The 23,915-nt window shown below is 40.1% G+C and overlaps 1 protein-coding gene across 5 annotated transcripts in view; it reads left to right on the top strand.

Annotated features, from left to right (window-relative positions):
- Positions 1-234: 234 nt before the first annotated feature.
- The window catches only part of ZMYND11 (zinc finger MYND-type containing 11), a 110,631-nt gene continuing 86,950 nt past the window's right edge, over positions 235-23,915 (top strand). For 4 of the 5 annotated variants that reach the window (XM_052806557.1, XM_052806543.1, XM_052806546.1 and 1 more), the window contains exon 1: positions 235-491. The gene's annotated coding sequence lies outside the window, so the exon portion shown is untranslated. Of the gene's footprint in view, positions 492-1,726; positions 1,748-23,915 lie in introns of those variants that run through there. The other variant, XM_052806539.1, reaches the window with a different exon arrangement.

The following is a 23,915-nucleotide window of genomic DNA, read 5'->3' as shown; positions in this document are numbered from 1 at the left end:
CTGTTGCTCAAGGCGAGTACCCACTTTCAAAAACGTTATCTGGAATTTCTCCAAGTTGGACTTCATGATAGGAGGGAGGACTCTGCATGTATCAGGGCCAGATAAGCGGCACATTTTTCCTCTGCAATAAGCTAGGGTCCAGACCTAAGAGTATGATAAAATACATATGTAATAAATAGTTAAAGATCCGTTTCAAATGTATTATTAAAAAAAATAATAAAAGAAACAAACAGCAACTCCAGCAGACACCACTAGAGTTCTCCTTCTCCCAAATATCCCTAGCACCATCCTAAACCCTGTTTACCCCAGAAACCTGAACTGTGGACAGACAGAAGAGGAGAGAGAGAGAGAAAATTCAGACACAATAAAACTCTGAGGGGAAAAATATGTGGAAGGAGGAGGCAGCAGCGGCCTGGGGAAGGGATTGAAAAGTTTCCCCTGGCTTAACTTCTCCCCCCCTGCAGCAGCAGAAGCAGCGCCAGCAGCACAAGGTGAGAGAGACTTTTAAGTCTGGGGAGGAGGGGTGTGTGTGCGGCGGGGGGGGGGGGGGGTGAATTTACAGCCCTGTGGATATTTCTGTGTCTGCCTCCCTGGCTTTGGGGTGCGAGAGACGCCGTGTCTCATGCTGGGTGGATTTTTTTTTAATATGATGGAGGATTATAAACATGGCGCCTTAAAAAAACTACAAAATCATGTACACACTGTTCCAAGGAGACGGGGGAGAGGGGACAGGGGAAGGGCTGGGCACCAGGGGAGGGGGCAATGCTGCCCCGCGGGGTGCCATATGGGGAGGGGGGAGCAATTATACTTAATAATAAAATGTGTGGGGCTGCGGGGGGTGGGGGGGAGATGGAAGGCGGGATTTTTTTATTATTATTATTATTTCATTTTTCGGAGTGGGCAGGATTATCTGGCAGCCCGCTTGGAAATCGAGGAGGAGAAGGGGACGGCGGCGGAGCGCGTGTGATTATTAAGGGCGATTATTTTTGTTCCCACACCTTCCCCGGTCGGATTTCGGCTGGGAGGCGGCGGCGGGGGGTCCCCCGCGCCCCCGTGCCGAGTTGCAGTCAGCCCGGGGTCGGGGCGGGAGGAGATGGGGTGGGGAGAGGGGCGCAGGAGAGAATCGCTGCCTCCAACGCTCCGCGCGGGCCTGCAGGGAGCGGGGGAGCCGGGGACTCGCGTGAGAGGCGAGGCCGAGCGGGGTGTGGCGCAGCCCGGCCTCAGCCCCGTCACCCCCCCCCAGCCCCGCTCTTTTCCCACACGCGGGGCGACCGCTTTGCTCCCCACTCCCCCCCCCGCCTTCCTTTCTCTCACACACACCCCCCCGCCGCCCCCGCATTTCCTCGCTGGGGTGGGGGATGTCTGCTTGGAGGACGGGTCTTGGCCCGAGTAATGGCAGCTGCTCGACAGCGCCGAGTCGCCACTGGAGAGAGACGGCGGGCCCCCGCAGGCCGGCCGCGGCGGGAGAGGGGCCATGACTCCCCTTCCCCGCGGGGGGGCAGAGGAGGGGACGGGGAAAGGGTGAACTTAGAGCCCCAGCCCTCCTCCCCCCCCCCCCCCCCCGCCCCGGGCGGCTGCGGGCGGGCTGCGCCACCCCCGCGGCGGGGACGGCCTTACCGCCCGGCTCTGCCGAGAGGGCAGGCGGGGGACGGGGGGCCCCTGGCTTCCCGGATCGCCCTGCTGGCGGAGCGCCTTGTCCCCCGGCATAGCCCCGGGGGGCTTCCTCGCCTTCCGCATCTGCTCCGGGGTAGGGCGCGGGGGTGGAGGAAGGGCTGATTTCTCCGTCTTTCCCCCCGCTGCGGGCGAGGGGCCTGCGGGGAGCCCGGCTGCCTGCGGGCCGGGGCCCTCCCGCGCCCTCCAGGAACAGCTCACTCGCTCCCCCCGGCCAGAAAGGGCCCTCCCGGAGCCCCGCCGAACTCGGCGGTTGGATTTCGGGAGGATATGAACTACTGAGGGGCTTGCTTTTCGTGTTTTGGGGGTGTGTGTGTCCGAAACCGTGTTTCCAAGTAACTCCCCTCGTTCACTTTGTGAGGTGTTTTCCTTCTCCCCCCACCCCAGGGGTTGTCCAGAGGCCTGTCTGTCTCCTCTCCCTTCTTTTACGGGGGGAACGTATGCAAGTGTAGGTGTGGGGTTTCCTACGGTAAGGATTATGGGGAGCTTCGGCGTGCTTTCCTCACCTTCCGTGCGTTTCAGAGGACAGTCCCCCTGTAAGATACTGGTGTTACGAACTTGAGAAACTTTGTGTGTCCTTTGGGGCTTATCCTGAAAACAGCAGACTTTGGGAATTTGCTTTTTGTCTACTGTGAACATGAAAAACAGAACTTTACAAAGGCTAGAGCTGGGGTGGCTTGAGAAGGGGAAAAGGGGTGAAAAACTAATTAATTTGGTGCTGGTTGGTTTTATAATTGTATAATTTGGCATTTTAACACCCTGGAATCTTCTGATTTGTAGGATCAGAATCTCTGTATTGTAGGAGTAATACTATTTGTTGTAGTTCTGAGAAGATCTTAAGGCAGTGGAAAGGACCAAAAGTAGAAAATGCTTCCTTGTCCTAGATATGCTGATTTTTTTGCACTGCTATTGCTATTCTTTGTAGGAAATTGTTTAATTCTTTAGGGGTGATCACTGAGACAGGTGTCAGGAGGGGGGAAGAGTGGGAGTGGAAATGCCAGTTTGTGGTTCAGATTGCAGTCCCTTGGGTTTTCCTAGTCCCTCATCCTTCAGCGTGAAGGACCTGGCATCTCTCCACTTTTTTTTTATTATTATTATTTTGTTATCAACCATTCTGAGCGTGCTACAGAGAGTCTTTAGGAAAGTAGACCATTTGCTGGCTGCTGTGTTGTATAAAAGTGAAAGTACCCACAAAATAATTCCCAGCATGAATTTATGTTTAATGCCAGCTTTTCCATGCCTAAATAAACCCTCTCTGCTTTGACCAGATACTTGTATGGGGAAGGGAATGGCTCATGGACTAGGTAGTACAACAGAGAGCACTTTATCTTTCAGATGGTGAGTTTAGTTTTAATGAGTGGGAAAAAAAGTTACTATGTTGGTGACTCTTTGTTGATTGTGCTATGGATGGTGGTCTCTGCCGTCAAGAAGAGGCATCTGCAACTGATATTTGGTATTGGGTTCAGCACCAAAGGACTGAGTGAGAAAAATTCCTCTTTCACTCTATCTCCTGAGCTGGATAGTGTGATGGAAATGACCTAGTGATGAAGTCAGCTATGTAAGGGGAATTGTGAGTCAGTGGATGTTGGGTGGGGGTCTTAAGACTTTGGTGGTATGCTAGCAGATGCTCTTCTTCCACAGTTTGGAGCTTTATAGCACTAACTTAACAGGGAAATGCCCTCCATACCAGTTAAACTGGTATAATTCTTTTTTTTTAATCTAAGCAAGCACTTACAGCTATTATTTTTAAATATAAATATAAAAAAAAAAATTGAGTTTGTTCACCATGAACTAAAATTCTTAGTAGTTTGTCTTAGTCATTATGTATTGTGAGCCAGAGCAATACTTCCTAACTTTTCAGGAAAAATTGAACACTACAGAAGCGACAAGAATTTCATTCCTGTAATTGCTGTGCACTCAATATGTGACTGCTAGGTCGTTTGCTGTAAGCTGGTGCTGTTTGTCCATACTACTTGTAGGTAGTAGGCGGTCTGTATGCAGCTAGTGTTCAGGGTGCCTGAGAGTCCTGCCTGTCCTTGTAGCAGAGAGTAGAAGGGACTGTTCAGGAAAGACTTGAGGCTTCTGCAGGGGAAGAGCCTGGATAATCTTTTCAGCCGAACATCATCTCAAGAGCAAATGAGATGGTGAAAGGCTGTGAAGTGTGCTTGGCATTTCCACCTTGCAGGTAGATATAACCTAGTGCATGCTGTTAGTGATGTGGTGCTCCTGGAGAAGAAAATGATGTGGATGGACGATGAATTTGGCCTCAAACTCGCCTTGAAGTGGCTTAGGCTACATCTACACTGTTGTGCATTTCTACCAATGAACCACAGCTTGGGGACCACTGAACTATCTGCAGTCTCTGCATTAGGATGAAATATTTAAAAAATAAATAGATAAAAGACAATGTTTGAAGATGTTTTCTTAATTTTAGGCATCTAAACCTCTCCATAAATGTCAGCATTGTCTAGTTTGTTAGAAAATTGTCTCATTTCAGACAATTTGAGAATCAAGGGAAATTTTGGAGTTAGGAGACTTGTTCTGGAATTGAGTACCCGACTTCAGTCAACTGAAGTTCACAAATTTTGGACATATGTGTAACTAGTTTTCATAGTTACTGCCTTCCACAGTCTTTCAGAGCATTTAGCTCTGGAAGTAAGGACTTCAGTGAATGTGTCCAGGATAAAAGTTCTGAAGGAGGGACAGGATAGTGATGATGTCTTCAGTAAACCTCTGATTTTCTTCTTAAATGGCTTTTTAGCTAGCTCCAGAGTGGCATAAGTGTTGGTAAAATAAGTCTTTTATCTGTAATGTAGGTTTGTTACAAATGCTAAATCAAACTATAAACAAAATTAATCTATGCAAAGTATATGTGGCTCACACCAGTGATGAACTTGGTTCATAAAATGCTGAGTTGCTTAAAATGACTGGCCAGATCCATACAAGAGTTTACTTTCCTGAATGAGGAAAAAAATTATTTTTTTTGCAAGAGTTAGGTCAGAATTGTTTGAGCAATTCTTTTTCCCATGTCTATCCAGTAAACATACACATTTCTTTCAAATCCTGACCACTGATTTTATTAATTGGGGTGGTTTTCCTTTCATGTAATAGGACTTTCTTTATCCATCCTTCTTGCACTGATTGTTTAGCAGCTAATGTCAGATCATGTTCTTCATCTGCACGGGGTTTTTTGTGTTGGTTTTTGTTGGATTTTTTAGTCTCAGGATGTGATGAACACTCGTATAGTACTTGTGTAGTACTTGGAGCATGGTGCCCTTGGTAGCTGGGCAGTGCAATATATGTCATCTTTTATATAGCTCATACATTTTAGTCTGTCAGTGTTGCTTGTGCTAAATGTTGTGAGCAAAGATTGTTCTTGTCAGGTTCTGGATGATTTTTGATCAGTTGAATGTAAATTTAGCTCATAATTGGGTTATTGTTCTAGGCTTTAATCTGCCAGTTGGGAGAATATAGCCTGCAAAATAGGTAGTTTATAAGGTGAGGTAATGATTCCATTTTGCAGGAATTTCTTAATAAGTTAACTCCTACATTCCTAAAAAAAGTTTTCAGTGATTTTCAGTGCAGTATAAAGATGCAAGTTCAGCAGTGGTGAAAGAGTATCTATACAAAATCTATACAAAATGAAAACAAGTGTGAAAAACTTTTTCTTAAAATAAAGCTCAAATTTGTCTTTAAATGGTGGAAAATAACATTTTTCAAAAAAACCCTTCATTCCTGGGTGTAGTGGAGGTAACTGGAAGTAGATTGCTAGACACCAGAGTGGCTGTGTACAGTATAATAAACTCTGTGGCCTCTAGCCTGAACAGGTGAACTCCTGTGGCACACAGAGCTCTCTGATTTCAGAGGCCTCTCTACATGCATCTCCCTGTGACACCAGAGCTAGGTTGAGCCAGTATTTCTTACATATTTTCAATTCTAGACTTTAAACATAGGTTTATTACTTGTTTAAACCAATGTCTGCTATCAAGTTAATTGAGCAAGCCTGAACTCTGTCTTGTTATTTATTTTTAACTAAGCTGTGAGTATTGAATTATATGAAGAATTTTTTTTTAGGCATAAAATTAGACAAATAACTGCATAATGGATTTTTAGCACTATTTTTGTTTCAAAAGGAGTAAATAAGCTACTTGTTCCAACTATACAGCTTCACTGAGTGTCTGAAGTCATGCTAACACACACAGTTGGCTTGCAATGCTTTTTGATGTAAGATGGCTGCAATCAGTTTCTTTAAATACACAAGTTATTAAAGGGTGAACTAACTTGAATCATAAGCTACGGTAGAGGCTGATTTTTTCCTTATGTTTTAATAAGATTTTATTCATATTTTTAATGTCTCTCTCCTGTTTTTTTCTCCCTGAGATGAACAGGGTCTTTTAGTCTTGTGGGCAGGCGACAGCAGGCACAGTGGTGATATACTGTGACATGTCCATGAACCCAAGTTAAAGCTCATGGTGTCTAATTTTAGGTCAGCCAGCTTTGGTAATATCCCATCAGAGCCTGATCCTATAGCTGTACCACATAGATAAATCCAAAGTGTAGTTATTGAGAGTTTTGTGTACAAAAAGACTGGTTTTGATTTTCTTCCAATCTCTCATTTTCCACTTCGCTGAAGTGCAGAAGTTTCTGCTATGAAAGCATAGAGACATGTAATTTGAGTTTAAAGTACTTTATGGGTTAAAATGGCAGGACCATAATATTTATAGTTTCAAAATTACAAAAATATAAAAAAATATAAGTGAAATAGTTACTGCTGTACCATCAGAATATCTTTGCATATACCTTTACCCTATATTCAGTGTTAAATTCCAAGGTTAAATAATTACAGAATAAAACATTATGAATTAATGATTATGACTTCATACAAGTCTCAATTGTAGTATGATATAAAACTAATTCTTAACAAATAATGTTAGCACCAGAGACAGTGAAATCTGAAGTGCTAAAATCCACTTACTCGTTAAAAAATGAAGTCAAGCATACTTACAAAAATACCAGTAACATCCCATTCGCCCTTTCTGTGGAAATTGCATTTTTTGCGTGCAAAGAACTGGTCTCACTGTGTTAGTTCGGTTTTGTCCATAATAGGATACTATTGATTTGAGATCTAGTAATTTAAAAAAAGGGGAGTTAAACATACTGCTGTTTACCTCTCATTTCTCCTGTGCTTCATTTTCGTTTCCTTTGTTAGTATGTTCAAAATAAACATGAAACCAACTTGCCTTATATTCAAATATATGATTTTAATGCAGCTAAGTTAACTAATGTTTTGGTTACAGACCGTAGGAGTCTGCTAGTAGGTGTAGTACTCAAAAGCAGCGGTTTGGAAAGTGGGTATTTGTACTTTGATCTCGTGCACTTGCAGCATGGCATTATTATCTGGTCTTTTAAAGATAGGTGGATGGGAGTAGCATGCAGTGACTCATGGGATATGGTACTTAGTTCACTAATTTTAGCAGAGCGATTCTTATCTTTCAATGTTAGGTTTTATTGGAACCTTTTGGAAAAGCGGTGAAGTGAAACAAAATGGAGTTGAGAGAAAATGATTAGCAGAATCCCAAAGTAGCTAGAAGTAATATACAGTGAAAAATAAATTAAAAGGATGTAAGATATGTTTATTGCTCAACAAATCTTTGACAAGATCTGAGAGACAAGGGAGCTTTATCTTTCTTAGCATGCTATGATCGTTTTCTATTAAGTCTCACACAACATTCATGCATTCGGTAAGAGAGGATCTCGCGCTACAGATACCTGTTTACAATTACAGATGCTTCTCAAGTCAGAAACCAAGTAACAGCCAAGTCCACATTGGCTGTTTGTGCCTTATTACTATTTTCTTGGTGTCATTGCCAGTAACAGAAGACTTCTGAAGAGGAGATAGTCTATGCCTTGCATGACATTGCAGTGCGTGTGTTCACGCGCACAAATTGAAGTGGAAATTTTAGCTCAAAATGGTGGAGGTTTTGTTTCTCCAGTTTTCCTTTTGGTCGGTTGTTAATTTTGTGATCAGTATCTTCTGAGCTGTCATTGACTTCAGAAACAAGCTTAAACCCAGAGTTTATGCATAATCCCCTCTCCCCAACCAATTACTTAAGATTCAGGTTCAAAATTGTACAAAATCAAAACAAAAGAATTGCTATTTCATAAAATGTAATCACAGGCCACTGATTGTTCACTGATGAAAATTGATGATGTTCACTGCAGAAGATTCATTGTTAACAATAGATTAATATTAATATAATGATGGAGACCTTGATCATACAAGTACTTGTTTCCCACGGCATAAAAATGCATAGGCCTTGGAGCATACCGATGAATCAAGTTTATTTTCATAAAATACGTTTAAAAATTAAAACTTTATGTACAACTCCAATATTCAAGGAAGAACAGTTATAATTTGTCTTGCCTGTAGAATTTTATGGAATGTTACATTTTTGATTCTTCGACTGCAGTATGCAATGTTATGTAGGCATTTTTCATGCCTTTTGAATATCAACAGTATGACTATTGTTATTTTTGCACATGCTAAATTTTACATTGATGATTGTTCCCATTTAAGTTAATACACTTTTCCTACATGCACGTTAGTCTGAAGGAATTTACAGTATCTATGAAAATACAGAGGAAACACGGGTAACATTTTTCTATTAGTGACTTTTAACATTTGTGTGTATCTTAAATCCTGTATGTTATAGAAAGCCTTAATTATAAATAAAGGGAACTGGTAAAAAAAGAAATACAAAGATTCTTACTGGAAAAGCTGATACCATTATGAGAAGAAAGGTTCATTTTTACATTAGGAAAGCTAGAAAACAGATACGTCAGGAAACTGAGGATTTTAACATAGTTTCAAAATTATGGAAATCATGTATGTGAAAGCAAGTTTAATAATCACATGTTTTTATTTTCTTTTTTTTTAATCACAGAACATAAAATAAAAACCTGTGAATTTTGAATATTACCTTGACTCATCCTGTTCATTAGCATTTACCTGCAAAATCTAGGCAATCCTTTTTGCTCCATGCAACGAGTTCAGAAAGAGTAATGTTCTCCTCACCTTGTGCTTCTATTCTTTCTTTGTTATGCAGTTCAGAAATCTCAGAAAACTTTTTTCCTTGCTATATTAATTAAAAGCAAAGAATTGTTATTAGTTGTTTTCACAGGAACCAAACTGGCACCATTTTTAGTTTGATATAACTATAGTTGAGCCTTAGGATGTTCCTAAGAACCGAGTGCATGAACCTTTTCCCAGGAAGCTGGATGTTTCAGTGTCAGTCATCATGTGCAAGCTGACATTTGAAGATAATACAGCACACTGAATAATTTGGCATTGACACCAAGATTTTGTCAATAAAAAAGGAGAATTTTAATTTTTTTCACCAATCAAAATAGCTTTCTGAAAACTTTTCTGGGTCTTGGTAAAATGTGAAGAAGAGTGAGAAGAGATATGCACTTTGCTTATTGTTAACTCAGTGTCTGACCTCTTATCAGTCGGACTGGAATGTAATGTCAGGTTGCTTAAAAGCTGCCATATTAAAATCTTGTTTGTTTGTTTGCTTGTTAAAAAAGATTGTTTTATTTCACTGACATACCTTTTTGAAGGAGAGTGCTGATGCATACCTGGAAGCATTTCAGGCTCACAGTGTTGGAAAGCAAGAAACATGGATACTTTCAAATCTGTAATTGCATCTTTCAGTTTTGTAGGTTTTGTCCTCTTCTTAAACTGACCTGAAGTAAATAGACTTACAGGAAATATTTGTTGTAAGAAAGAGATTCTTCCTTTTCCTGCACACTTTCCACTCCGCTGGCTTCCAGAAATCTTCTTTATAAAACCTCCTAATTGGAGACATACTCCTAACTTCTCTCTGATTCCAGATGTGACATCTCCTCTTGTTATTCAACTTGTACCTTTTAGGAAATATGGATTATCAGTCAGGTATCTCCAGGTGCCAGTTTTACTAGGTTTTCTAATCCATGTTGACATTCTTTTTCTCAATAGTTTTAAAAGTTTTATAAAAATAACCCATTTACAAGTCATCCAAGTGTACGCCTAACTTGTAGCACTAATTTCTGAAGATATGTAGCTTTCAATAAAATGGAATTATTTTTGTCCCTTATAGTGACACAGGAAATATTGATAAATATCAGCTAAAGCTAATTGATGGTGCAGATACTTTGAGTACAGGTGCACCAAGGAGCCTAGAAGCAGAATGTGGTTTGCTCTGCCAAGTTCGTGGATAAGCACTTACAGTGTTTCCTGGGCCAGTGGGAAGGAATGGTATCCAAATTTCCGCTTGGCTCTTCTTACATGAGAACTGCCTTTCTTGATCAAACTAGCATGTGTTATAATCCAGAGTCTTGTCTCCAGCCATTGCCAATCTCAAATGTCTCCTAAAAAGGTGCCAAAAATCAGCCAATTTTCTGATGTAGAAAGCAATAGAACACTTTTTCTATGCTAGTTCCCAAACAATAATCATTTAGATCATGTTTTCTGCTTTTACACATACAGAATTTTTATTTATTCCATTTTGGGATGTTTTAAATTCTATTTACTGTAATAACTGAACATTTTAACTAATAATGTTAAAACCTACTCCTTTTTAGGTTAAGCCTCTTCTGTCCACGCCGAATGCCTTGCAGCCTCCCACTGCAGTGCTCTTCTAGCGTTTACCGAGAGAGCTCCTTCCTCGGTTGCAGAAAAGAGCCCTGTATACTTGCCTGTCTGCACAGTATTTGATGGAGATAAGAGACCTTGAGGGGCAAGTTAATGAAAGGCCATAGCAGTTGTCTGTTGAGTGCAAATAAGAGCTGGGAAATGCACGTATGAAAGGGAGAGTTTGGCGTGAAATGCGCATTAAGTCAAAGTCAAGGTACACATGTCACAGTATACGTGAGAGAGGACCAGTGTCTTTGCTAACAAAATTTGGTGCAGCACTGTTGACTTCAGTGGAGCAGTATTAGTTTACACCTGCAGAAAATTTTCTCCTGAATATCTGGGAATGAGAATATGTAATGAAGTGTTTATGGGTGAGTGACAGAGAGAGAGAGCGTGCGAGAGCGAGAGTGCATGCACACATTTTCAGGCCTGATTGATTATATGAAAAAAAAATGGAGTTGAAAGAACATTATTTTAAATTAACATTCATTATCTTCACGCGTGAGATAACAGTTCACTTTGGACCAGATCCTAGTACCATTATGTTTCTTGAGCAGAGACTGCTTTTTCCTTGAATGAGGTTATTCAGTATGAGAATGGCAAAATGTAGTCAGATCTGTGACAATAAAAATATATGGTTTAGTCTCCATATATTAGAATAATACTGTATTATTTCTGTCAGGAAAACTTGGATTTTTTTTTTTTTTAATAAATTGTTACATTTTCTTTGAAATGTAAAATAAAAAGTAAGGGAAACCTTTCTTTGGATCTTTAATCTTATGCTTGGAGAAGCTTGCAGCCATTTTAATTCATGCTGCATTCATTGATCTAGCAGTTAGCTTATTTAATCACAGTGCAGCTACGTTGTCTACCTATCGGACACTGTTAACGAGTTCATAATATACCTTGAGTTATTGGCTTCTAAATGTCGCTTTTGCAAAAAAAAAGAAGGAAAAAAGCAAACAAGCTATAAACATCCCAGTTAACTTATAAACAGTATAAAGAAAAACAATGTGAATTCATGGTCTTATCATTCAACTCTCTTTTTTTTTTCTGTACATAATATAAATAGGAAAAAATGCACATTGTAGCAAAAAAAGGAAAAAAATCTGATTTTTATCTTCTTTGGTAATTCTTTTCTTTAAATACAGAGTTTTGCAGCATTAAGTCATCTAATTAGGCAGCAGCTTGCTATTAAATATTTTCATAACAGATGTAGTTTGTGAGCATGAAAATGAAAACCACATTTTAAAATTATAACCCCAAATAACTTTAAGAAATTAAAAAAACTCTAAAAAATGTCTTATTCTTTAATTATAATCATGTAAGAAAGTGGGGAAAGTCTATATTTTAGGTATTCAGCAGCAGTAGGAAACTAATTTGCTAGACTGTAAGTGCTGCAATAGTAGAAGCCCAGTGATCTAGATATATAAAGAGGGAAATAAATGTGGCAACAGCTAATGTGTGGCAGTGAAAAGCAGAGGAAAAGATTGTCATGATGCTCTTAAGTGTCCTGTGTTTTCTGAGAGGGAGCTACTCACAATGAAATAAACCCCTCCTTGGTATGCAATAGGCAAGTACCTTGTATAAAAAAAGACAGTAAATTCTTCGGCAGTGATGCACTTGGCAGCAGCGGTTTTTAAAGGATCACCCATGTGCTTTTCAGTTATTTCCCTACAGAGATGAAAAGGAAAGTTCATGCTCTTCTGAGGTATTGTTTTAGTCTGTCTGAATGCAGGTGGAACAAGAAAGTCACGTTGTTTCATATGAAGATGGGAAATGTATTTCCCTCATGTTAAATGAAAGCTAAGAATGCAGAGATGCTAATTCTGTCTGTCTGCGTCTGGATCCCTTGGCTTATTTCCTTGTGCTTTCTTGATGTACACTGAAAGCTTCGTCAGATGAGTGGCTATGATCATGTTAAGTATCTCTCAGTGTTACTATACCTTCAGCAGAGAGACTGTAAACAGTGGAAGGGGTCAGTTGTTCATCTTATTTGCAGTGTTTTCTTAATAAGCAAATTATTCAAAGGTTTCACTCGCAGACTATTTTAGTAGCTCCTCTGCTTTGTTATATTAGTCTATGGCAGTGTTGGTACAACTTCTTTTTATACTTTCATCTGGGCACTCTGGGATGTGATTCCTTTCTATAAGCAACACGCCATGAGGTATATACATGTGGAGTCCAACTGTAGAGGAGGAATCTGACTAAAGGTTTTATGAATGCCATCCCATCGCTGAGTAAGACCCCAGTGCAGCAAGGCAGGTTAAATAGGGATTTGATACTTTTGCTCTCTTTCTTTTGGAAGAGCACTGAATAGGCTTCAAACTCAGAAGGATGTGCTGTGTCCACACTGTGTATTTCTTTACCAGTAAATAGGGACTTCAGTCATGGAAACAACTCAGCGAGGTTAAAAAAAGAAAAGGTGCTGAAACCCGGCTGCATCGTAAAGAAAAATGAGAACTGAGTGATAATAAAAGCAAAAAGTCAGTGTTAATGCAACATACTTGCAGGTTTTTTGCAGGAGCTGAAGATGCCTCTTGAAAAAGGTTTTGGGTGGCTGAATTACAGTTTAGGGGTTGTCAAGGGAAAAGGTGTTTAGCTATGGGTGAAGCAAGCTGAAGCCCTCCTGTGCAGGAGAGTTAACAAGTGTCCGTTGAGTTCAGTCCATTCTGGTGGGTGTGGTGGCCAGATGATTATCAAATAAATTAAGTACAATATTACAATGGGTATCCAACCTTTTCATGTCTACGTTACTAGACTTAAGAAACAAAAGAGCTCTTGACAGTTTGAAATTACAGCCATGTTCTTGAGCATTTCTTCTGAGTTCCACTGAATTAATGACATTAACTGAACTGCCAAACTCGGTGGAGAGCTGCTGGTTAGCCGTTGTCGCAGGAACCCCACATCTTGGGCAGAATGTGCTGCTTTACAGTTGCTTTCTCTTGAATTTAAATGATGACCTTCACTTCGTGCATCTTAGGCTACAGCAAGCTGCAATGGGAGGTAGCCCTGAGAAGGTGTTTGCTAATGAGGTTCTAGCACCCGTGACGGGTGTGCTAGATAATTAAAAAGTGATGATGGTGTGCTGTGTTTGGAAATTTCATTTCAAGTATTTATTTATGTAGTTATGATTTTGACTCATCCAAGCCGTTTGTGTGATCCGTTGGCACTTTCCACAAGAGTAAGGATGCTTGCCCTCTTGTCCTGGCCAAGTTCCAGTTTGGGTAATTACATTCAGACTACCTACATTTCTGTAAAGTTGCATCTGGATTTTGTTACTGTTGTTTATTTACATAGTAATGCATATGTACTTGGCAGTTTACAAAATAACAGCACACGATAAAAAAGTTACAAAAATCCCTGCTCCAAATTACATTTAGTATTTGTGCATGAATAAATGTAGTGTGGCATGACACAGTACAGAAAAAATACAAAGTGGCATGTTCAGTAATAGGATTCATAGAAGAGGGAGGTTTTCAGAGTTTATGAAATAGAAGAGAAAGTGCAATCCATGAAGTGCAAGCGTAAAAGAAGACAGCAGAGGGGTGATGGAGATAAAGAAGTGAGGAAACTATATCTAGGAGGGATGAGAAAAGAAACGTGGGATGAAGTGTAGTTCAAGAATGCTTTGTAGAAGACACTCCTGCAAAAGCTGGTACACCATGGGTTAAGTTGCTGAGTCGTGTGCACTGTTAAACTTATGATATATTGTGCAGCAGGAATGGATGTTAATTCATTCGTAGGAGAAATAATACCTGTTTGTGTTGTAGTTAAAACTATATATATTTTTTTACAAGATTATTTGGTGTAGATTTTACATGTATATCAACAAGGGAGGGGGAGTCAATTTATGTGGTGGTGTGTGTACATGTCAGTGGGACTTAGGCAATCACAGATCTGCACATGGCAATCATCTGCTGGTGCAGAAATGTTCCTCTTCTACGTACAAAGGTACATTTTATCATTTACCACTCGGTCTCTCAGGATCCTGCTTAGAACTTGCTATGTGTTACTGTAGAGCAACAGGTAGGTGAAATAAAGAACCCAAGCCACATCCTGTTGTGGAGAGTTGTTCTGTAGAAATGTGAACTTTAAAGCTGCAAGCTTACTCTTAAAACTGATTGATATTAATAATCAATATTAACCTGGAATGGATTTCCAGAGGAGTTCAAAATAAACTAATATTAGACCATATTGCGTAACCATAGCAGTCTGATATTTACAAGAACTGTCCCAGTGTTCTTCCAAAAATACTTAAGTCTGCTTAGAGACACTTCATCTACAGCCCAGATGTACCCCATTTGAAAAAGATATTAGAAGTACATGGAAAAAAGTTTTAAACAGTTTTCATTTTGAAAATGCTTTCAAGAAAAATGTTTTTGAATAGTTCTTGTGAGTGAAATCATACTCATCTCAAATAGATTGTTCACAAAAAGAGGGTTTGGGGTTTTTTTTGTTTTATTTTTCTAGGAATGGAAAAAATGGTTTTGAAAATATCTTGGAATTTGCATATTAACATTGATGTTTCTTATTGTTAGTAGTTGTTTTTACATGACTTCATTTACTAATAAAAGTAGTACATAATGTACTATGTACTTACACAAAAGACATTTAGGACAATGCATGTGCTTTTGAAAGTTGCGGTTCTTCCTATTTTTGTTTTGGTCTGTTTAATGGTTTTTGGGATATCTGTCTTGGCATTGTATTTGGAAAGAATTTCAACAAAAATATTTTTCACTTTAGGTCACAGATACACAGTAGTATAACCTTTAAGCTCTTATCTAGCAGAACTACAGTGATCACTTTTTCTGACCTCCTTTAGCTCCTGTGTAACCCAGCTTAAATAATTTTACCTATTTCTCCTGCATCAAGCCCACTGAAAGTGCCATCACGAGCCCTTGTGATAGCAGCCAGCCTGCCAGATGTAAGTGAAAGGACTGAAAACCCATCTTTCAGTGCTGTGGGGCAGACAGGGTTCTTACCCATTTAGCAGTGTCTGTCTAGTTGGCTCTTTTTTTTTGGTCATTTGTGGGCTTTTTTTTATGGAAAGAGACAGGAATACTTCAATGAGGAAAGCCATCCAGCACCCACATGCTGTGCATTCTGGGAATGAGATCCATGTGGCTTCTTACCATTTTTTCCCCCCCTTCTGTATCATTTATTAAAGCTGTTATGGAATATCTGCTTAAGGCTAAAAGAGTTTGAACTCTCACTTAGCCTCATTAAGGTCTTGGGCTTGGTGTTTACTTCTGCTTTCATCAAGGCTGCTTCCTCAGAGGCTTTTGCAGGAGATACATATGTTCTTATGAATGACCTTCTTCATTTTCTGCCTCAAATCATGGTAGAATTATACTTTTTAATCAGCAGGTTTTATTTAATCTCCAAATTTTATTTCTGGTGTTCTGCCTCTAAAGCAGAATTTGGCTTTTATACTTTTATGCCAGGGGTTGTCTACTTCTATATTCACACATTCAAATGCTTCAGGCTATTCATGTGTGTTTTCTGAAGGCTTTAACAGTTCAGCCATTTCCACACAGACTGTCGAAGTCAATTGGAGCCTCTGTCAAAATTTGCTATCACACTGCTAAGATGAATCTCCTGCTGTTACTACAGAGTACTTCTCCAGAGAACACAACATTGTTAAGAAATAGTTGAGATATTGGAGATGATGCTATCTGGATCTCTGTCCCTACCTTCACCATGTTCTGTAACATTACTCAAACCTATGTATTGGTAAAGAAGTGCTAGAGTGGTTTGTACAAAAGACTGCAGGACCTCAGGTACTTAGTGGCCAGGTGTAGTTGTTTAAGTCACTCTATACTTGTGCACTGTCACTCAAAAAGAGAAAAAGAGGTGATTTACCAATAGGCAATTTTTTTTTATATGTATAGTTCACAATTATGTTTTCTTTTTGATTACTTTGCTCTCCCTCAGAATTTTTGTGAGTTCCCTGAGTTTTATTTCTATGGCTGGGAGGAAACAGAAAGTGGCACAGTCAGTCTGTACCTTATATACTTATTCATTGCAAAGATTTAAGACTAGTCTTAAGGGAAAGGACATATATGTAGCTCATTAGTTTGAATAGACATGAAGAATTCATGTCTCAAAGAATTCTGGTTACTGGTAAGCGACCTCTCTTTTTATTTTAACTATAAATTTAAACTCTGAACAATGAATATGCTTAGACTAGTCATGTGCTTATTAGGTTAAAAAAAGAACAAGCTTTTAATAGGAAAAAATTTATCACAGGGCAGACAGCACGGGATTTCATTAGCATTTATGGATTGCTAAACTGCAGCTTAAAAGTCAGATTTCTGTTTAAAAAAAGTTTTCCACAATAGTCATACAAATAACATTAAACAATGTCTTTTTAGTTTGTTTACTTGGGGTCAGATTTTCAATGATTAAAGTGATTAAACTTGCACGGACTGTCTGCAAAGGCTACACTACTTAGCTGCCATCGATTTTAGTGGGATTTTGAATAAATGTTAGTTCTCAAAATCCCACTACGTATGGACCTCATCTCTGTCTTTAGTCATCTTTGAAAATCTGGCCCTTAGGACAGTTAACAGCATTCCCTGTGTTGTTTCAGTGGTTCTCCCTTACCAATTCCCCATTTTACTCTGCTCAGGATGGTCCATCAATTATAAATAGCATTTGATAGTAATTTCTGATCTTAAGAGTTCATACCTGTCAAGAGGGCTAGACTGACAGAAGAGAGTTGGTCCTGGCTTTCCACATAGTATTGTAGTTCTTTGCTCTAATAACATAAATAGTTCTTAGGATAATTCTTTTCAACCATAGATGTTTAAGTGCTGCACAAAGGGGATTAGTGTAATTAGTTTTGCATTTGGAAGTGGCAACACAGAGATACACAGTGACTTGCCTGAAGTTAACTAGCACAGGAGGAGACTGTACCAAGGTAGGAGTCCTGGTGCTCAGTCTACTTTCTTCAGCAAATGTAGTTTCAGAGTGCTTGATCTATCCATACAAAATATCCAGACGAGAATCTTCTAAATGTAATGATTTGGTACTTAAGCAGTGTGAGTCATGTTCTGGGATGCTGGCAGTGTTTTTTTGTGATATTTCCGTTTCACATTCAGCTTAAGGGGCTCAGCGGGGGCTTTTGGTCTGGTTGCCATATGAAGTTCATCAGGGGTGACAAGCAAAAGCAGCTTAATGTGCTCATGTTATTTTTGTCTATAGTAGAAATTTGTGATGGGGACTATTTCTGTTTTGCATAAAGTCACCAAAATAATGCATTGAGCTGTAAGCTAACTGGAGATGCCCAGGACTATTCACAGCAGAATAGCCTGGATAGTGTTAGTTTTTGGATGTAATTATTTTGATTTCACTGGGGGCAGAGGCTAAAAGCCACTAGTCAGACTTCTGAAATTGCACACCCTGGTAATTGTGATGCTGAAGTTGGGTACCTCCGCTGGGCCTTCCAAACACAGCTTTTTCTGTATTGGTTCCCCAACTGTAAAATGAAAAAAATTGAAAAATAAATCTTACAAAGTGCTGTGAGCATAAAAACGTACAAGGGTACAAGATCCTCAGCCACGATGGCTTGCAGAAAGAACACTAGTAACCTTATCCAGCTGCTACTCACCATGGAGTACTTACCACTCTTCTCTCCTTGCTTTCTCAAAATTGCCTGTAGAGGAGGGACACTGGGCAATGTTGGATGTGTGTGCTATAGGTACTACAGGAGCTCTTGGCCCAGCTTATTTGCTTTTCTCTACCCCATCACTTAGAGTGGATTACAGTAAACTTTTCTGGCAGGAGAACAGGCATGCGGTCTCTCTTCCTTAAATTAATTCCTGTAACTTGCTCAGCTGAGGTTTGTTCCTGATCCCAAAGGCTAGAGACCATTCCCTTCAAGGATTCAATTAGCGAACACCTACCTTGAGAGCCCCCAAGCTAGGACACATTTCTCCTTAGGATTCTTTCTCTTGGGCACAACAAAAAGGCTCCCCAGGGAAGACCCAGGATACTTCATGTTGTCTTCAAAGTAAAAGATTCTCAAGATTCCTCATAGCATACTCAGTCTTTCTAGTCAGAGCTTGATTTAGAGAAAGAACTGATATTTGTGGGCCTTACAGGTATGTTAGATGGGAAGGCAACTGGTTGAAACATGAAGGTCTGTTTGCTGAGTCAGTAAAAATATCTAATCCTTATTACTCTTATTTACAGTCTGCTTATATTAAGAAGCTAGGATTTAGATTTGTTGTGAATTAGATGTTGACATTTCTCTAGTGTTCCAATAGAGAGGCTGAAGCTATGCTGTTACCTTCTTCATCTTTAGCCCATGAGTATCCCACGTATTTTAGTAGCTTCATGTCATACTGAAGGAATTTGGTAAATGTGTCTTTGATCAATCCCTATGGTTCTTACGATCTCTATAAATGTGTTTAGAAGGAGGTGACTATGGAGGAGAGTAAAAAGCCACTTAAGCCACAGACCAGTATTGGCGTGAGGATGACTGGATACAGCCAGTCTGAGTAAGTGCAGATTGGAAGCTAGGCTGTTGTTTCTAATCATTAGCATTTCAGATGGAAGAACCCATCATGATGTCTGTATTGTATGCATGTTGTGTCATGGCTGCTTTTCAGTGTTTACTCTATAGGGCAAGTATGGCCAAACTTACTCGCCCTATAGATTACACACTAACATTCTTATATGAATAAGAGCCAAAACCCCCATACCATATGCTTTGGAGAGCTGAGGGCTCCCAAAATGCGTGTTGGGACTTGTCTCAGCGTTGAATGCTAGGGTGATATTTGCTTCAGCAACCCATGTTGACTTGTTTCTTCCAAATTCAATAGTTTGAATTTATTCAGGCCCTGCTGCATCAGCGTGGCTCTGCTGCCAGATACATGATTCTGAGGGAACTGGCTGAGGTCCTTGCCAAGCCACTATCATCTGTCAGCGTTCCTGGTCAACAGGGGAGGTCCCAGAGGACTGGAGGCTTGCCAATGTGACTCCCATTTATAAGAAGGGTCGGAGGGAGGATCCGGGGAACTACAGGCCTGTCAGCCTGACCTCGGTACCGGGAAAGATTATGGAACGGTTTGTTTTGAAAGCACTCACATGGCAAGTCCAGGATAAGAGGGGGATCAGGCCCAGTCAGCATGGGTTTACGAAAGGCAGGTCCTGCTTGACCAACCTGATCTCCTTCTATGACCAGGTGACCCGCCTAGTGGATGAGGGAAAGGCTGTCAATGTTATTTTCCTAGACTTCAGCAAGGCCTTTGACACTGTCTCTCATGGCATATTCCTTGAGAAGCTGGCGTCTTGTGGCCTGGATAAGTGCACTATTCACTGGGTGAAAAACTGGCTGGATGGCCGAGCCCAGAGGGTAGTGGTGAATGGGGTGAAATCCAGTTGGCGGCGGGTCACGAGTGGTGTTCCCCAGGGCTCGGTGTTGGGGACAGTTCTGTTTAATATCTTTATTGATGATTTGGATGAGGGGATTGAGTGCACCCTCAGCAAGTTTGCAGACGACACCAAGTTGGGAGGCAGGGTCGATCTGCTTGAGGGTAGGAAGGCTCTACAGAGGGATCTGGACAGGCTGGATCGATGGGCTGAGGCCAACTGTATAAAGTTCAACAAGGCCAAGTGCCGGGTCCTGCACTTCGGTCACGGCAACCCCATGCAGCGCTACAGGCTTGGGGAAGAGTGGCTGGAAAGCTGTCCGGCAGAGAAAGACCTGGGCGTGCTGGTTGACAGCCGGCTGGATATGAGCCAGCAGTGTGCCCAGGTGGCCAAGAAGGCCAACGGCATCCTGGCCTGTGTCAGGAACAGTGTGGCCAGCAGGAACAGGGAGGTGATCGTTCCCCTGTACTCGGCACTGGTGAGGCCGCACCTCGAGTACTGTGTTCAGTTTTGGGCCCCTCGCTACAGGAAAGACATTGAGGTGCTGGAGCGTGTCCAGAGAAGGACAACCAAGTTGGTGAGGGGCCTTGAGCACAAGTCTTATGAGGAGCAGCTGAGGGATCTGGGGTTGTTCAGTCTAGAAAAGAGGAGGCTGAGGGGAGACCTTATCGCTCTCTACAACTACCTGAAAGGGGGTTGTAGTGAGGTGGGTGTTGGTCTCTTCTGTCAGGTGTCTGGAGATAGGACAAGAGGAAATGGCCTCAAGTTGAGGCAAGGGAGATTTAGGTTAGATATTAGGAAAAATTTTTTTACTGAGAGGGTTGTCAAACATTGGAATGGGCTGCCCAGGGAAGTGGTTGATTCACCATCCCTGGAGGTATTCAAAAAGGGAGTGGACAGGGTACTCCAGGGCATGGTTTAGGGGGCATGGTTAATGGTTGGACTCGATGATCTTGAAGGTCTTTTCCAACAGAAATGATTCTATGATTCTATGATTGGGAGCCTCATGGGAACCACACCTGAAGTATTTTGAGCCAGGAGTGGTTCAGGAGCTGTGCGCTGGCCACCACTGGCTTCAGCAGCTCTGTACAGAGCAGGTGAGAATAACTCATCAGGTTTCAGAAATTATTTGCCAGTCGTGCTGTCTCACTTTTGGGCTTGTAACAGACTCTGAATATACTTCTCTATGGCATGATTTCATCCCTGTAAAATAGCAGTATCAGCACTTTGCTACATTACAAGGCATTTGGAGTATAAATTAGAGGGGAACAGTTGCTAAGGCAAACACTTTGATTTTATTCTGAGGACAGGTCTGCTTCTAGGACCAGAAGCAGATGAAGATAATATGCCAATACTTTTAGCACTAGAAGAATAGAAAAAAAGAAGTAAGAAATAGTGCATGTTATTTTGGGGGGAGCAACAGATGGAAAGAAAGTGGTTTTGATAAAAATGAAGGCAAGTGCAAAAGTAAAAGGCAAGCAGATCTAATACACTAAATTGTTTAATAGCTCTATAAAAATGGCTGGAACTTTAAATTGATGGTACCCCTGCAGTAGCAGGAAATGAAATGGTGCTTAAGCCATAGAAATAATGAAAAACGCTTGCTACTATGAGTTTCCGATTAGTTTTAAAGAAAGTACTACATTAAAGGTAGCAAATTTTGTACTTAGTAACTAAATGAATGTTATTTTGAAATTGAGAAACTGCTAATAATTTGTGAAAGAATGTCACGAGAATTAGCATCATCTTCCTCAGGAGAAATATCTTCCTTTAAATCTTCACCAAGAGACAACAAATCTTGCTACCAATTCTCTTACCAGTACTCTACTATTATTTCTTCATTCAGAGTGAATGTCTCTTCTTTGGGAAGACTGAAATGTATTTTAATTTATATTTGCTCATAGCCTATTCTTTACTTTTTGCCATGACATCAGGAGTTCTGTTGTCATCAGCGAGCTGAGGCATTCACTGTGATAAAATCTAGAACTGCCCTCATAGCCTTTTAGAGAACTGACTATTGTTGTTCTTATAGAAATTGTCAGGTTTCAGACTTCAGCACAGAGGGTGCTTGTGCTATAGAACATGAGCCCTACAGTTGGAAACACCCTCTTGGATTTCTTTCTTGAGTGTAATTAAACAGGAATGGTTTCTTCAGTGTTCACTCATTGAATCTGAATACCCATCTATCAAGAATGACTAGAGAGTACTGTAATCAGAATGTATATGTTGGGGTTTTTCCCATTTTACAAAAATGAAAACAATTTATGAACTGCTAAAGAATATAGATATGATACCTTTTTTTAACTCAGGTTAAGAAACTTTCCTGGTGTAGCACTGCCAGGAACTGAACTTGGGCATACCTGCAGGACAGACCGCCTTAAACAAATTTATTTGCAATTACTGTTGAAGCTGGCTGTCAGCAACTGGCCATGCATTGTCATTTCTGCTTAAAACAGATAGGAGTGGTACATGAGACAGGAGTCTTAGTACCAAAATAGTCAGTGCAATCTTCCTGCAGCTCAGCTTTTCTATTTCTTAGACGTTTAGCGGATTCTTCCAGAGTGCTTATCAGGTCAAGCAGTCTTTTTTAATTCTTTCTCAAAAAATAGTTGCACGGATTTTACACAAGCTTTTCCTTTTCTAAAGAAAAACAACAAGAAAAAGTAGACTGAGAAGTAAACTTTCTTAAGATTGCAAATTATTAAAAATAGTGATTTTTGAAAAAAATTAATAAATGGAGACAATATAATTTTCACATTTCCTCATGAAGCTTACTTGAAACAGCAGCTAAAACACTCCCAATAAAAAGAAGTATTACATTTTTAAATAATCAAATTTGCTTTCCAGTATGTACTTCTATTGCTTGCTTTCTTCCAGCTGCTAGCTGTGGCCAATTAAAAACACGTCAGTTTATTTTTTTATTCCTCATAATTAATATTTTTTTGTTCACTTTATGCACTAAACTTTCAAAGCAGTTTTGGGGTGATTTAAATAAATATTTGTAATTTATTCATTGGTACTGCTTTTTAGAAAATCTTTGGGCTTTTTGAGGTGCTGGCAAATGGGAAATAAAAGGAAGTAAGGACCACCAAGAAAATCAGGCAGAGCACAGATGAAATGTCCAGTATCCCTTTCCCACGATTGCAGGAAACAAGATATGACAAGGAATGGGGAGGATGTCAGGGAGGTGGCCTATAATCCATGAAAATTTATAGCAAATCAGCTGGGCAACTGAAGAGGCTCTTAGTGTGGGAAAATGACTAAAATAACTGGAGTCAGCAGAGAAATACTCAGATCCTATGGCTAAGTAGAACAGCAGCGAGCAGGTCATGAATGTTGGAGGCATCATAGAAGTAAGGGTAGAAAAATTTTATCAATGTGCTGGATTACCTGAAGGAAATTAAGTCCCTTGATGTCTCCCGTGTTCTTTTTTGAAAGTAAAGACTTGCAGAAAAATATCTAACAAAGAAAAATCTGACTTCTTTTAATTAAAAGAGAAAAAACGATGAAGTCCACTACTCCGCCTGGATGAGATCCAGGAAAGGCAAAGCTGAATTTCATTTCCAAATTTTTGTAGTGATAATGTGCCTGGTATGTAGGATTCTGAATATCTTTATTCTATTTGTAATTAAAGTAGATCTGCACCTTGTAACATCCCAAAATTTTTAGGGAGGCATTTTGTAGTATGAGTTACATTTTAGCTGTTACTGTCTACTTCATTTCCTTTTAGAATTACTAAAAAATCCATGTGTCTTCCAACTAGTTACCCTATACCAAACGTTTTTTTCCTTCAAGAGAAAAAAATCGAGTGTCTCAACTTTTTTGTACACTTATGTGTTTATCATATAAATGATAAGTCCAATGCAAAATGCATATAATTCTTCATGCCATTATATTATTTCTTGTTTCACCGTCTGCTACCTCCTTTGCTATAAAAGTGCAGTCTCTTTGTAATACACTTTGGATTTTTTAATTTTTTTTTTTCAGATTGAGTGATTCAAAGATACTACATGAGGGAGAAGCAATTTATGTGATGTGGCTACGTTCTTAAGCTGTAACAATGATAAATTAGTAACATTGCTTTAGGATTTTGCAGTCATTTTGCTTTTGATATGATTTGAAGAACTGTATTGCTTAAACTAGTTTTGTTCTTCACATACCATAGAAATTGAATATTATGGTTCTGTAC

This window comes from Harpia harpyja, chromosome 1 (assembly GCF_026419915.1).
Source record: "Harpia harpyja isolate bHarHar1 chromosome 1, bHarHar1 primary haplotype, whole genome shotgun sequence".
NCBI lineage: Eukaryota > Metazoa > Chordata > Aves > Accipitriformes > Accipitridae > Harpia > Harpia harpyja.
The sequence above is the reverse complement of the archived record's forward strand: the minus strand, read 5'-3'. Positions and strand labels throughout refer to the sequence as shown.